The following is a 15737-nucleotide window of genomic DNA, read 5'->3' on the forward strand; positions in this document are numbered from 1 at the left end:
TCAGCTGCTAACCCCTAGTTTCCATCTCCCTCTAGGGCATCTCATGTTCAAAATCTCATCAGACACACTTTGACCTGATGCTTCTCCTGTGACCTTGTAGCTGGTGCTTACAGCTGTGTCTGTGCAGTAAGATAACAAAGCAATATAGGAGCTTGAGTAGACAAAATAAATTCCTTTAAAGCAACCAAAATTGTTACACAAGAGCATAAGGTGGAAACGGAAAATGTACATGAGAAAAGACAAGACATCAGAAATTCCTAATGAATTCCTAATGAGACGGTTGGGGATTAGCTGAAATTGGTAAAACAACTTTATATGGTTTCTTGGGGCCTGCGGCACAGAGAGGTTGAAGGTTATCTTTACTGTTCATGAAGTGTAAAGAGAAAGGTGGTGTAGCTATGAGAGCTGGGTTACAATTATGGACATTTCAAGTTATTTAATTCTTTTAGCTCCATGGGGTCTTTTTTTTTCTTTTTCTCTTTTTTTTTTGTTGGTTTTTTTTTTGTTTGTTTGTTTGTTTTGTTTGTTTTGTTTTTTTTTCCCTGAGAATTCTTGATGTTAAAAAAGAGGGAGACAGAAAAAAACAACTTTCTTTGCCAATGAAACCTATTTTGATCCCTGACATTTCATTCCATTCTCCATTTTCTTGCCTACGTCTAATTCAACATAAACTTTGGAAGACATTAGTGCACCTATTTGTCTGAAACAACTGTGCTCTTTTTTTCCTTGTTTTAATCCTTTTAACAGCTGCTTTCCAGCAACTTAGAAAGAATTTAGGTCTGATAGATGTTAATTATTACACTGCTTGCCTACTCCCCCCACCACGTGTGCACCCTGATCCTGTTCTCCTTCATCATAAAAGCATGACAAACTGCACTACAGAGGTAGCATTACTGTAAAAACGTTTCTACACACAGAGGTCCTTATCTGGTTATTGCTCAATACTCTCTCAGGGAAATTCAGCTTCAGTGGGAGCAGAGATTTCAGGTCATGAACTGCAGAGCACAGGAACTCCCACAGAAATTTTATGTAGCAGATCAAGGTAGTGAAGCCCCGCCAACACGGTCTTGTGGGAATACTGACACCACAACTGAAAAGTGTTGACTTCTGCCTCCACTTAGGATATACTGCGAGATCAGAATCTACATTTATACGTAAGCTTAAGGCTGTATAACCTTTCATGACACTTCAAGTTTGATAAAAACATGTTTGTTACTATTTTAATATTACTTTTAGCATGATCTTATTTATAGACCTAATAGTAGATTTAAGATATCCTAGAGGTGGAGTTGGTAGCACTGCCTACTATTAAACATTACTAACACTTCCACTTACAAGGCTCTGTATTTAACAGCATATAGCTTTGCCAGACCTGAATGGTTTGGGCTGCAGTTTTACATGTAGCTCAGAAAATACAGCCTTAGGCTGAATTTTATTGGCAAGTGTCAGCCAAAATTGCACAACTGTCCAGCTTTATTCAAGAACAAAACCGAGAAAATCAAATCTCTTTTGCAGTGTTAAAAGTACACAGACATTTTGTTGGAGAAGCTGGAAGACTGTGCTACAAGACACATTGGAAATACAGCGAAAACTATGCTTTCTTACATGAAGAATGTTTTCACTTCCTTCCACCAAATCTAGACAAAGTTTTACAAGATAAACTTCTATGATATCATAGACTAATTGGGCTCATCAGAAACAGCTTCTGTTTTAAAAGCAAAACAGCACCAGTTCTGTCCTCAGTGAACAGCCTTCATCTTCTCACATCTGCTGCAGTGCTGGTCTCACAGAGTTGGAAATAGGGCATCTTCCAGATTTCCTCTCTGGGGTCAGATTTCTTGGTATAGAATAAATAAAAATCAAGGTGAAATATGAACTTGGATGGGAGGAAGCACAGAGGAGAAATGGTCTACTAAGAACTGGAGAGGGGGCAAAGACAGACCAGTGAAGAAAATGACACTCTGAAAATGAGTGAACGAAGATTTAAATATTTTCTGAAGGATGGAAAGTGGGCCTGGATGAATTACTTGGAATAAGAGGCCCAGAAGAATCAATGCAGTCATAGGAACGTGTTGGACAATGTGAGACGTGAAGTGACAAGTTGAGAGACATAACATACTTTTTTTAGCCTGCAATTGATACCCAGCTTCCTAAGCTTCATCCCTTGCTGTTGCAAGATAGTAGCTGTGAAACCCATTGGTGATCTATAATGCATTTTTCTTCTTCACAGATGGTCTCTATAAATTATGTCAATTTATTTCTGCTATAAATTATTTAACTGCTTGACAGCACCCTGCTGTGTTCAGCAATGATATATGATGAAATACTTCTATATCTTTTACAAGAAATATGAAATCAGGCTTGGTCAGAAATGGGTACAGTGGTTTAAGATGACACTGCTGTCTAAGCCAGAAATTTGATTTCCTCTGGTGGTTTAACTGTACCAATGGCTCCATCATCTCTAAATGAAGCCTAAAAATGTCTCTTCCATATTCAGTGTGAATTCTGGTGAGGTTTTGGTGAAAAATGCTCAGATCTGACTGATGTTGCACTGAACTAGACAAAGAGCGTTTGCACAGTCTGGTCACCTAACTCATAATTACAGTAACCTCCAGCTAGGACATGGCCTAAAACACAATAAAAGAATTTTAATGCTTCATAGCCTAAAAATCATTATTTGGTAGAAAAACAACAAATAGGCAGGCCTTTGTTAATTTATTTGGTACAATGATGATACAGTGGGTTTGTGTAAAATGCTGCTTGATATCAATGGAAGGCAAATGCATGTGCTTAAAGATTGGTTTCTTAAGATTTCAGTGCCTGGTTTTAGTTTCTAGATTTGCCTGTGGCATTTTAAATTTATTCTGCATATGCTGCCACATACAATTCCCTAAAATATGAAATGTTCCTTGTGTATTTTCATTTTTATCGCATGAGATCTCCTTATTTTAGTTCCTGAACTAAGAAATTTTATTCTGGATACCAGAATTTATATGACCCATAGTTCATTTCAGTGCACAGTTCTTTATTTTTGAAACCAAAGAAGAAAATTACAAACCAATCTGGATACTTTTTCTGAATTTGGTATACTGAACCAAAAAAGCACAGATATTTGTTTGTGGTTGGAAAAACCTAAGGTGCCATTGCAGTTCTAGTTCACCTACTGTTGAGGTTAGGAAGAGTCAGTCACAGATTTTTCCACAGTTTAGTTTGGCCTCTGACTTTGTACAGTCACTCTGTGTCACACCAGTGCCAGCAAAGCTACCCATTTCAGTCAGCATCAAACACCAAAAACTCAGCTCCATGGAATTAAATTCTTCCTCTTGCTTACAGCAGAAAGGTTGAAGCTTACTTGAGCTAAAGGAGGGTATATTTTGTCTGTGTTCTCCAAGGCTTCCTACAGCTAGGCTGACAGAAAGGTGACTTGTTAGAATTCTAATCCAGCACTGCTGGCTTAGGACTTTCTTAGAAAATCTTTTCATCTTCTGAAATGAAGGAAATCTGGGGAGATCAATTTTCAGAGGAAGAAATGCTTCCCAAACTTAGAAGTCCTCAGGCTGCATCTTAAAGCAGTGGCTTTAAGATATATCTTACTGGATTTGCACTACAGCTGCAGGCAAGAGGTCTGGATTCAGACCTTGGTTTAAATAGAGCAGATTTGGGTCTCTGACAGCTACAGCCAGTGAGGAGCTTAGACCATGAACAGAGGACTTTGGTAGAACAAAGGTACCAATGCCCAAATGTCTCAGGCTGGATGCTTCCTGCCCTGTGCCTATCTGGGATACAGGCAGAAGCCATTCTCCAGCTTCGCCCAGAGGTCCACTTTAGAGAGACTGCTGATCTTGAAGAAGACAGAATACTGTTTGTGTATGTAGTTTAAGTTTTCCTCCATTTTCTCTTAAAAAAAATGTTCAGTGCAGATTTTATCTGTGCTAGAGTGGACCGAAACACAAGACTCCCTCCTTCACACCAGGCACAAGTTGCATACTCCTGGCTTTGTTCCCTGTTGGACCTTGGGTTCCTGCTGGCTTAGTGGAGAGGGAGAGCTCCAGTTCTCCCCAGCCCAGCCCAGCTCAGGGGGCCAGAGCACTGCTATCTGGCATGAAAGCACGGCTGAATGCCCCTCATTCAGTGCCTGTCTGGCCCAGCTCCTTGCCTGGTAAGAGCTTAAAGCATAAGACTCATAAAACAAGGGAATCACTTCTGTCTTGAGGAGTACTATTTTTAAAGAAAAGCATGAAGCATTATCCTTTCAAAAACCAGATGTAAATCTCTAGCCACAGAAGACCCTCCAAATTCTAAAATGTATGGATACATCATTCTGTAGGCTTGAATCCAGAGTCTGTGCTCTGGAGAGGGATAGTATTCATAACACATAAAAACCATTCTTAGTTTTTCCTATTGGTTAGCATTAAGCTTCTCCTTGCTTAATACATGTGTTATGTATTTTCCAAGATGTCCAGTTTTACCCCTGCTTTTCAAAGCGAGCCAAGTACTTTCATACACACTTATTCTTTGCACTCAGAGGGTCAATTAATTAAAAATGCTGGTGCATCAAAGTTCTCTTTGGAAAACAACCTATGGGCTAGATCTATACCATTAAATTTCTTATCTCTGTATGTAACAAAATTTGGTATCTCGATTTACTTGGCCTATTTGAAACATCCAGACACCAAAAACTTACCCTCAAAATAGAAAAACAATTTATAGTGTGACAAGCAGAATGTTTACAAAACACATTACAGAATCAAAACACTGATTTTCTTTGGATACAGAAATGGAGATGTAAGAGCTTGGTATAAAAGAGTCATGGAAAACCACTGGCTGGACTGTTGCACTTTGTGTTTCCAAATTAATACTTTTTCATCCAGCCACTGAGCCACCCAGCACATTCTGATGAAATCTGTGCAACTGATTTGCCAATATAAGTGGAAGAACTCAGTCTATACTCACTTCTCAGTGTGAATGGGATTACAGGGGCAAATACTATCACACACATTGACATTTTCCAATTACTGTCCTAAGTGTTGCTAATGCCTTACCACCAGAAATGGTGGTACTAGGATTCCCTCAACCACATCAGTTATCACTGAATGATAGAAGGATATAACCTGAAACTCAAATTCCCTAAGTCATTGGGGGAATATTTTCCTGGTAGAATAATACAAGGACTACATATTACTGATTATTTGCCCTTTTCCTACCCTATTTAAGATGTTACCGGCTACTCAAAAGTTCAGAATACTTTGCTAAAAAGACCTTTGCTTCTTCTGTGCCATCTAAGGTCCATTATTTACCTGTTGGCTGTGAGGAAATGCTAAGATATTTGGGATTGTTCAGCCTGGAGAAGAGAAGGCATCAGGGTGAGCTAATTGTGGCCTTCTGGCGCCTGAAGGGGGCCTACAAGGAAGATTGAGAGTGGCTACAGGAGCTTGTAGTGACAGGACCAGGGAGCTTTAGGCTGCAGGAGAGTAGGTTAAGCTCAGGTATTTGGAAGAACTTTCCTGTGAGGGTGGCGAGACCCTGGGAGAGATTGTGCAGAGAAGTCGTGGATGCTCCATCCCTGGAAGTGTTCAAGGACACTTTAGAGCTTTGAACAACTTGGTCCAGTGAAAGGCATCACTGTCTATGGCAGGGGGGCCAGAAATAGATCTTTCCAGTTCCTTCCAACTCAAGCCATTCTACGATGCATTTCATGATATGCCTTTTTGTTCTGAAAACCAACACACTACCCACTACCACCAAATCCATTTGCATCACAATCTTCAATCTCATACTATCAAGAAAGTTATATATTTTGAAGTATGAAATTCCAATCATCCAATGGATCAAAAAACTAAAGGAGGCTTAGACATTCAAGAAGGCTAAGTATTTTTGGGCTACCATCAGTTTCAACCTACTACATTGTTGGTTGTTCTGGGTTGCTCTGGGTTGTCTTCAAATCTCTGTGCTTCAACACTCTTCAAAACTTCAGTAACAGCACTACTCAGACATATTTCAGGAATATGTATCTAATAAATGTCATGCCAATAGACATCATTAATAAGTATCCGGGTAAAAAATTAGAATTGCATCATCACACACTTGAGTTATACAAGTTTATAATCATTTCCCTTTTACGCAATAGAGAATTATAGGAAGGAAAAAAAAGTGTCTAACACCTTTAAAGTGGTGAAACAACAATTATTTTACCTTCAAGACTTTGAAAGGAAAATAACACTGCTTCAGTATTGAATATACTGAGTGTTTATGAAAAACTATAAACACAAAAAACTCTGTCAGATTCTCTTGCATCATTTTCATCTTTCTGTGCTTGTATTGTTTATATACCCATGGTTTCTCTCTCCCTGACTCAGACATGCATCATCACTATTTCTGGGAAAATATTACTGACATTTTGTCCTTGGGTGTCTGTCACTTGTTGGTGGGGGCAGGGTGAGACTATCTAATGCATGGAATGTAGGTCATAAAAAGCTGAGGGCACTCAAGATGTTTTTGAACCAGAAAACAGACTTTACTGGAATGGGAAAATAAGAAATTAGATGGCTTCATGGGATTTAAATTTAGATGCTTCACTGAAACACCACAGCTGCTCTGCTGGTAGTGTATTTTCTGGAGAAAATGATCTGAGTGTTCTAACAATGGCTTAGTGCTGGTAGGCAAACTGAAAAAGAGTCAGCAATTAAATAGAATTTCTTTTTTCCTTCTGCAGAAATATTGAGGAAGTCAACATTCCTCCAGTTCAGCTTGCTCATGCATGGAAGCTGCAAGGTACATGCTGAAGCGTAGACACTACCTCACCACCTCCAGCCCCATCCAAGGCAATTCGTAAAGAGCACTTCACATTACTGACAAAGGAATTTGGGACAGTTGGAAAGTGCTTCACAAGTTTTTTCCATTCCAATTCTTCATTCTGGGCGGTCCTTACCAGACCCTGCTCTGGCTTTTGGCTCTTCTCTACCCAAAGCTGGCCAGAATAATTTCAGTTATATAACATTTGCCAGACACTCCTCTATTCTTCAGCCTGTCTCTTTTCACCACATTACCCTAGAGTTCCAATTTGCCTAATAGCATTTTCCCCCCTTCCTACTTTATCAAATTCTCTCCTTGATTGTCATTATCTCTGTGGGAATCTCTACAAATATTTAAAACTATTTAATATCCCTAACTCCTACTTCAGAACTCAGAGGTTAATACATAATGCTGCTCTCTCCCTGGTCACACTTGAATAGGTACCCAACAATAGTTACAAAGGGAGATATTCATATCTCAGCCATTGGAATCTTTCTTAGGAAGCTCTCATTTCCCATGAAATCAGTGGAGAATGCTGTTTTTCCAACTTTGGTACAGGTAGGCAGAGGGAATATCCTTAAACAATTTAAATACATTACAGAGGCTTTAGAAGCATTCATGTAGGAAACATAATTTTCTTCTAGGAAAGCAGAAACCTCTTTTATGATTCTGTGTTCCACCTAGGATTTTGAGGAACTAGGAGGAGTGATGACTTGCAGGGCACAAAAACACTGCTGTTGACCCGTGTTATTGGTCCTTTTGATATTCTGCTCCCCTCCCTCTGCCCTTAGCCAGTGCTGTGTGATGAGCAGGTGTTGGTCACAGCCTGGGCACGATCCTGAGCCCACATCTCACTCATGCCCTGAAGCTGGCCTTGCATGTTTAATCCCTAATGGTAGCCAGGTGGTTACTGAGCATTTTGAAGACCCTAGTTATTTCCAAACCAATGTTTATGCAAATGGGAGGCACAGGATGTTTAATGTCTGTCTGCAGTCACCAGAAACCATGCAATCCTCTATCATTATTTAATAGCTCACTTGAGAATAGCAGCCTGATTCCCCTTTCAACAGTTGTGGCTCAGAAAATGCAAGATTACACAACTTCAGTCACTTCTTGACAGCTTACAAGAGAGTAAGTTTAAAAGGTCTTTGTGGGGTTGGAAATTTCTGATTGCAGAAGCCCAGTCTTAAATGAAACACCATAAAACACTGCTAGGGAATAAAAGACATTCTTTCAGAGTTACAGAAAAATGCACATTGCAGGTAATTTCTCAGTAAAAGTGCCTCTAGGAATCCTCAAGTTTGTCTGCAAATGTAATAAAGTCCAGGAGAGGAAGCAGTGTTGGAGATAAATGATGCAAAAGGATCTCTGCAGTGGCAATGAGAAAAAAGACACTATTTGAAAATATACATGATTGTACTCCATCTGATTTTTAACAGTAATGGGAAAGAGTTAAGAAGAATAAGTTTCAAAGTGCCAGTTCAAATGTTCATAAGTTGTAGTAGATCTAATTAGCTCTCATAAAGACTTAAAGGGAACTGCCAATAGTAGATCAGACTTAATCAAAAAGGAGAAAATGAATTTGCATATAAAAATCTCACCTGAAAATAACAAATTCACAGCCCAGACATTCTGGATTTTCCTGTAATAGCCAAAGCATAAGACAAGAAAATGTCATTTAGTCTGAGAGAAAAAATTTGAATGGATGCACTGGTTGAGCACAATAGAACTCCAGATATAAGTGTGACTGTCAGGATAAGTTTTCCTGAGTAATTCATTCACAAAGGAGAAAAATTCAGACGTAAAGCAATTAGGAATACCTGCACCAAATTGGAGAGACAAGTTAAATCAGATGTTTTAATTACTGACAGAGCTGTATTTCACGTGTGTTTTATCACTTGGTTTACTATCAACAAGTCAATGAAACACTTAAGGACAGTACAGAATGCAAAATAAACCTGCATTAAAGAAATCCAACAACTTTAAATCCAATTCAGCTAAGGCTTAATACTGAAAAGCATCAGACTGTTAACTTCTATCCCAGTCATTCAGTTATAGCCTGAACTGCAATGTTTGAAAATTAACAGACTCCCACAGGAACACAGAATTTTAAAATATAGTGCTATTGCACGTCTTTTTCCACTTAATCTACCTGATATAAAACTAGTAGAATAAGGGCAGATTGCAATTGAGTCTGAATTTTAAAAATCTGGATATGCTATCAAATGCAGACAATAAGCAGTAGTAAGCACATGGGGAAAGTTCTACGCTTCAAGCCATGATTTTTCTTTTCAATAACATTTTTGCAGCTCTGCTCTTTATATAAACTGAGACTCCTCAAGTTCTGTCTGCCCCATTCTGCAATTCTCTGATGATACATTCTGCAAACCAGCTAAGTAGCAAAGCCCTCAAATATACATTCCAGGCCTTCAAACCCTTTGAAAGCAAAGCCTCTTTCAGCTTTTCCTTGAAAAGATCTAGTGGGACAGACACACCAGCTGCTCAGACCTGAAAAAGGGCTTTTTGAAGCAAAAAAATATGAGTATAGCAAATATTCAAAACGAGCTTGCACCACATAGAGACTGCCTGAAAATTAGGCATAAATCAGAGCTGTGACACCTATAGTGCCATTTATATTATATAGGCAGCATTAGCAACTGGCAGCATCTTGGTTTAAACAATCAATCAGCCATCTCTTTGACTTGGCTCATGATCAGGTGACCTAGCTAAAGAAAATAAGTTCCCAAAAGACTGAAAAATTCTCAAATTAATAAGATGTTTACAATTAAAAGCAATTCATGACAGACTTTGCCACACAGTAGATAACTTGCATATCTGTGAGTGGATTATATACTCTCTTCTGATAAAAATAAGAACAGATTTTTAAAGCTTTATCTCTAGAAACTTTCTGTTTTCCAATGGTTTAATTTGTGAAGGAAACAGAAATCTGCTTTCTGTTGGAGAGGGGTGGCAGTATACATCTCAGTCTCTACAAAAAGACAAGAAAAAAAAGGTCTTGTCTGGTCAGTATTGCAGTTGCCCTCAATTTTTACATTTTTCCTCCACAATCAGGCTGAAAGCCACTGAGAAGATTTCTCCCTGGCTGCATGCTCTATCTGTGCTATGGAATGAATACAATCACTAGAGCAGAAAGATTGGACACAGCTCTCATGCTGATACTAATGAGGCTCCTGGTATAATTTCCATACCCCCTCTAAGCTGCTGCTATAAATAACAATCAATGCAACCTTACATGGCTAAGTCTTGATAAAGTTTCTGATGGTGCCAAAATATCCTATTTCTCTGCTTGCCAGCTGTTTTCAATAAAGTGCCTTCCATCTTATGGAGCTGTGTTTGCATTACCCTCCTCCCCCTGAGCTGCTTACAGTGATGCTTACAGTTGGGTCAAACTTTTTCTCCTGTCTTGCCCTTTTGCCTCTGTATAAAAAGTAGGCTCATTATTCTCTGGAGCCACCCACAAAGAAGAAAGGATATGTATATACCACCTCTTTCTGAAAGCATTTCACATTGATTTAAGACTTTCTTCCACTCAGGGCTCACTTGCACTGCTCTTAGTGAAAGTCCCTAAAAATGGCCAGTGACTAACGACAAATAAAAATAAAGTTGAGTGGAAGGAAAAGAGCTCTAAAGCTGACAATTACACAGGGACCTTTTGTCCTAGTCTTATCACAGCTGCATTGACATTGGATAGAGGCAGAGAGGCAGCTGTAGGTTGAAGTTTGGATGTTTCTCAGAATTGATGGCACTTGAGCAGCATTTCAATATTGCAAGACTGGATGCCTGTATCTAATCTCAGTTAAGACTTATTTCAGATAGCTTCTCAGACCCCAGTTCTCATAATCCAGTCTGGTTTCTGTTTTTTTCCCTTGGGGCAGGAATCATACGGAACTCACAGAACACTGAGTAAGAAAATCCAGTTATCCCAATTCTTATTTCCAGTACAATTAGACAATGTATTTGTTGTAATTCATGAGTGGAATCTGTTCAGAACTTAAAGGTCAAATGGTCTGAATGGAACTAAATTCTTGTCCTGTGTGGAAAGGAAGAAATAGAAGACATGGAAAAAAACAACCAACAAACCAACCAAAAAACCCTGAACCTTTCCATAGTGTCCAAGTTCCAGTAAGTACAAAAGTGAAGCAATTGCTGTCCCTTCTTCCTCTTAATGAATAAGCACATGGCTGAGTGCAGCCCATCTGCTGGATGGGCTGGTCTGACAGGCACTGCTCAGAGCCCACCTTGGGATAAGGTCTTCAACAGATCAAGGAAGCTGAGGTGGAGGTGAGGGTTTCCATGCAAGCCATAGGACTGACCCCAGAATTGCTCAGTCCATGACTACCCACGTTCACTGACTTCTGTGGCTCCACTGTTGCACTCCAGCCTGTTAGAAAATTTCACAGGTGAAGTCTTTTACTATTGATGAGGGAGAAGTAGTAAAAAAAAGTGTATTCCAGCACTCTTGCTTGTGCATTAAACTGTATACCAGGCAGGCAAAAAATCTCAGAATAAATTCTCAAAGCTTTTGGGAAATTTATCAAACCACAAACCCCGGCTAAGACAGAGTGAGTGTGTGAGTCAATGCACTTATTTAGAGTTCAGTAGTGGCTGGGCTACAGGCTGTGCACACAGAGACAGGGGTCAGTTGTGCTCTGAAGCAGTTCCAGTCCACAGTAGGAAAGGAGACCCAATTCACTGTGGTACATGAAGCAGTAAATATTTAGTTTTCTAAAGGGAATTTGAATTTATTTATGCCCCAGAAAGGAAAATCCTAATAATAGTCTTATCAGAACTACATCTACTTTATGTGGAACTGGAAAGTAGGGTTGTAAAGGTTATTTTCCAAGATCTGATAACTCTTTACTAAAGGATAGAATTTTATTACTTGCTATTGAGAATGGGATTAAAGCCATTCTATTGGAGTCTTCTTAAACTTCCATTATTGGTCATACTATCTTCTGTATCACCATAAATGGATTTAGAAAAGTAACTGGAAAAAGATCTGATCTAATTGCAGAAGTAAGTACAGGCTCAAAATTCAAGGCTATGATGTTATGGGTTACTTTTTCAGTTTTCAGCCAAATATTTTATAAAGCATTCTTACAAAAGGCCACCACTAATTGGGAGATTCTCCCAGAGGAACAAAATATCTGCTGTAACAAAACAGTTGCCACAATTTGTAGAGTTAAAAAGAGATATCTGTTTCATATTCAATTTCTTTTTGAACAATGAGATAGTGTTGCAAGAGATGTCATAAGAATTATTTGTGTATGAAAAAATGTGTCTCCAGGCTATAAGAGGCAGGGGGCAACGCTGAAGTTGAGTGTTTCTATCAGTACATCCAGCTCCAAAATAAATGTTATGAAACTGGCTTTGGTGTGATTAAATTTTATCTTACTGCTGCATCAGTATTGAAAATATGATTTTGTTAGTTCTGTATTTATACATCAGGTACACTGACAAACTCTCACAATATTAGAGACTGCAACAAGATTTTTCTACTGCATCTTATTCTAATTATACATTAGATCTGGTATTTTGAATTGAAGGTTATTATTTTGATTCTTGACATACCCCTCCATTAACCCAAGAAAAAAGTAATATGACATCTAGGCTGTTTCTGTGGGACTCTGTGCTCACTAAAACCACTGAAAGGGGTTCAGCTGGGGTTCAGCCCCTTCTCCCAGATAACAGGACAAGAGGAAACAACCTTAAGTGATGCCACAGGATGTTCAGATTGTATTTTGGGAAAAATTTCATCCTGGAAAGGGTTATCAAGCATTGGAAGTGGCTGCCCAGGGAGCCACCATCCCTGAAGGTACTTTAAAAAAGTGTAGATGTGACACTCATGGCCCTGGCAGTGCTGGGTTAAGGGTTGGACTCAAAGATCTTGGAGGACTTTTCCAACCTTAGTGATTCTTTGAATCTATGATTAAAATTCAGGGTACACCTAAGCTGGTCTAAAACTCTGATTTGAGGACAACATTTTCTTAGATGTTAAACTTACTCTGTTTCATTTGGCTAAAAAGTGCAGACCATTACATAATCCTATTATTTTTACCAACTGCATGCATTCCTTGAGAAGAGCATTAGAGAATAACACCCAGTGACTGCATAGTCACATTTTTATTTACTACCACAGTGAGGTCAAGTCAGGTGAGGACAGAATGGAAAAACATAAAATAGAATAGGAGAGCATTGAATAGGAGAGGCCAAGCCAGGGCAGGCAAGGCCAGAACTAGGTTGCCCTCCATTTGATTTTATGTATTTATATTTGATATATATTTGTAATTTGATTCTTGCAATGTTTGAAAGGGTTCTGAACATTTTTAGCTTTGTTTCTTCAGAAGGAGTCATCTTAGTAATTTATACAGATCCTAAAACTGGCAGTATATTTTCCACTTGGCCACTTGGCTCAAATCCAGGTCACCCCTTAACATTAAATTATAGCTATTTCATGACAGATGCAGAAGGACTTTGTTGTTATTAGACCAGATCTTAACAGCTTGTAATTTACCACAAAGACTAGTACCTTGTTTGTGCTTGCAATAAATATGGAGGGGATTGACTGGTGTCTGGATTTACTCCTTGCCTTTTTCAGACTGCTTCTCAGTGTCACAACTGAAAATTAAGTCCACCAATAGTTGTCAGATAATGTTTCTTCTTCCCAAAAAATAAAAGCTTACTTTTAGGAAAATACTGATTTCTAACATATAAAGAAGCTTTCTTATTCAGTTACATTTCATGATAAGCTAATGAATAAATCTTGCCTCACTACATCTCCCTCCTGGTTTTTACCATATTTCATATAGATAATAAAAATGTAGCTATTCTTGTTAAAAAGTTAGAATTTCTTGGATTTTTCTGTTCATAAATTCTCCTTTTCTTTGCTTGATGTTTCCCAAGATTTTCTGCTGCCTTTATTTGGAAAAGTCAACTTGGCAAAAAGCAAAGGCTGGGAGTAGAAAGACAGGGATGAAAAAGATAGAAGTTATTTAATTTGACAACCTGACCTTAGTGGTGAAGCACAGAACACACAGCTCTAGTACGATCTCTAAAGGGTTTTCTGAAGGCTTTAGTAGCAGCAAGGCTGGATGCTTTCTTGCATCTTGAGGTATCAAAGAAAATGGAATAAATCTTGTCTTCTATTTTCCCCCTCCAAACTGGCTTTCTCAGAAGCCTTGCCAGTACCAAATAGCTGCCTGATGAGTTTATGCTGTATAAAGTGCACAGATCACTTGACTTCAAAATTACCTACTACTATATTATTTCATGCCTAAAAATAGGGAAAATCAGCCAGCCTGTGCATATTCTGCTTTCTAACATTTACAAGGAGGCTGACAGGTAACTTGTAGTTAGCCACTTCTAGCACACCTCAAAACCCTGTGCTGGTTTTCATATCCAAACACCCCAACAGCTCCCAGATATTTCAGACCTTCCAGAACCAAACACATTGTTAATGCACAACGATGTTTATGGGGATTTTTCCTGTTCCTACTTGTTGTAATGTTATTTTGTAGGGGGGTGATAATGGAGCTGCCTTCAAAAAAACCTGGCCCTTTCAGACAAATGTTTGCTGTGGTTCTGCCGGTAAGATCTGTCAACACGGGCACAATTCTTGCATTTGGGTTTTTTTTTTCCTTCAATCCCTATAAAAATTGGAGAGCATCCTTGTGCTTTAACTTCTCTGAGTTTTGACCCAAGCACCAGTCACTTCCTCTCAGAAGGTAAAAGCAAGTGAAGATCTTCTGGCAAGGCAGAATTTATCTTGTTTTGACACATTTGCCTTGAGTTTTTCCTATGGTAGGAAGTATGGCCCTAACTTATGAAGAACAAAGAAGAAATTATCTAAGGGATAGTTTAATTTTATATTTACTATTCTATCTTTTAATTACAAGAATCTTAATATCCTAAGAGAGTAGACTAGTTGAGACTTGACACACAAAGAAAACATAGATAAAAAATAAAAAGAAAACAAAACCAAAAAACCACCAGCACTGACTCTTTCTGATAGAGAGGAAACAGAGTATGACTTTACCCAGAAAAACAAAATGTGTTGGAGAATAGGTGGTGACTTATCAGGATTAAAAAATGATTAAAATAAAACCATCAGCTGAAAAATCAGTCCAAATGAAATGGACGATGCTTAGAGACAACAGCCCGACTAATTGGGCATGTTGTCTTTGGCCTGCGAGACACTGAATTCAGACATCTATAAAAGCACATGTTCACAGCCATGAGCTAAGGTTTCAGTGAAGACACAGAATATCAGAGAGGAGCCAGTGTCCATTTAGACATCTGTCTTCTTGCAGACCACACAGGCTCATTGAGTTGTGTTATTTTAAATCACATAGAGACAGAATGTGCAATTTGATAGCATAATCTTATTTTCCTGAGTTTTCAGAATGCTTTGTGTTAGCATTGCTACCAGTTACATCTAATAGATGCAGGAATTGAAGCAGAGGAGGACTTAAGCAACCCGTCCACCATCGATCACACTCTGGAATAGATTTAAACTGTAACCTCACTACTTTTCAAGTAAGTTGCTGAAAACTTGTTATCTGTATAAATTCAGGGCTTATTTATCACAGCCACCTCCTCCCTTGACCTCTACCTGCCATGTGAGTCTCATTCCTGTGAGATTCTCATTCCTGGTCAGATTTTTTTAATGTCTGCTAATTAATCTGTGACTTCCCTGGAGAATACTTCTACAATTTTTATATTAATTTTTTATATTAATCTCTTTTTATATTAATTTTATCTTATCTCGTTTTATATTAATTTTATCTTATTTTTGCATTGACCTCATGTGCATACACAACATGAATGCATCACGTATATTTTGTGGTATATATAACCTGGAATTCATTAGAAGTGTGTGCTGTGTCTTCATCTGTCATAAGATCAGGGCTGCTGTGAACTTGCTG

The sequence above is a fragment of the Anomalospiza imberbis genome, chromosome 4, assembly GCF_031753505.1.
Source record: "Anomalospiza imberbis isolate Cuckoo-Finch-1a 21T00152 chromosome 4, ASM3175350v1, whole genome shotgun sequence".
Classification (NCBI taxonomy): domain Eukaryota; kingdom Metazoa; phylum Chordata; class Aves; order Passeriformes; family Viduidae; genus Anomalospiza; species Anomalospiza imberbis.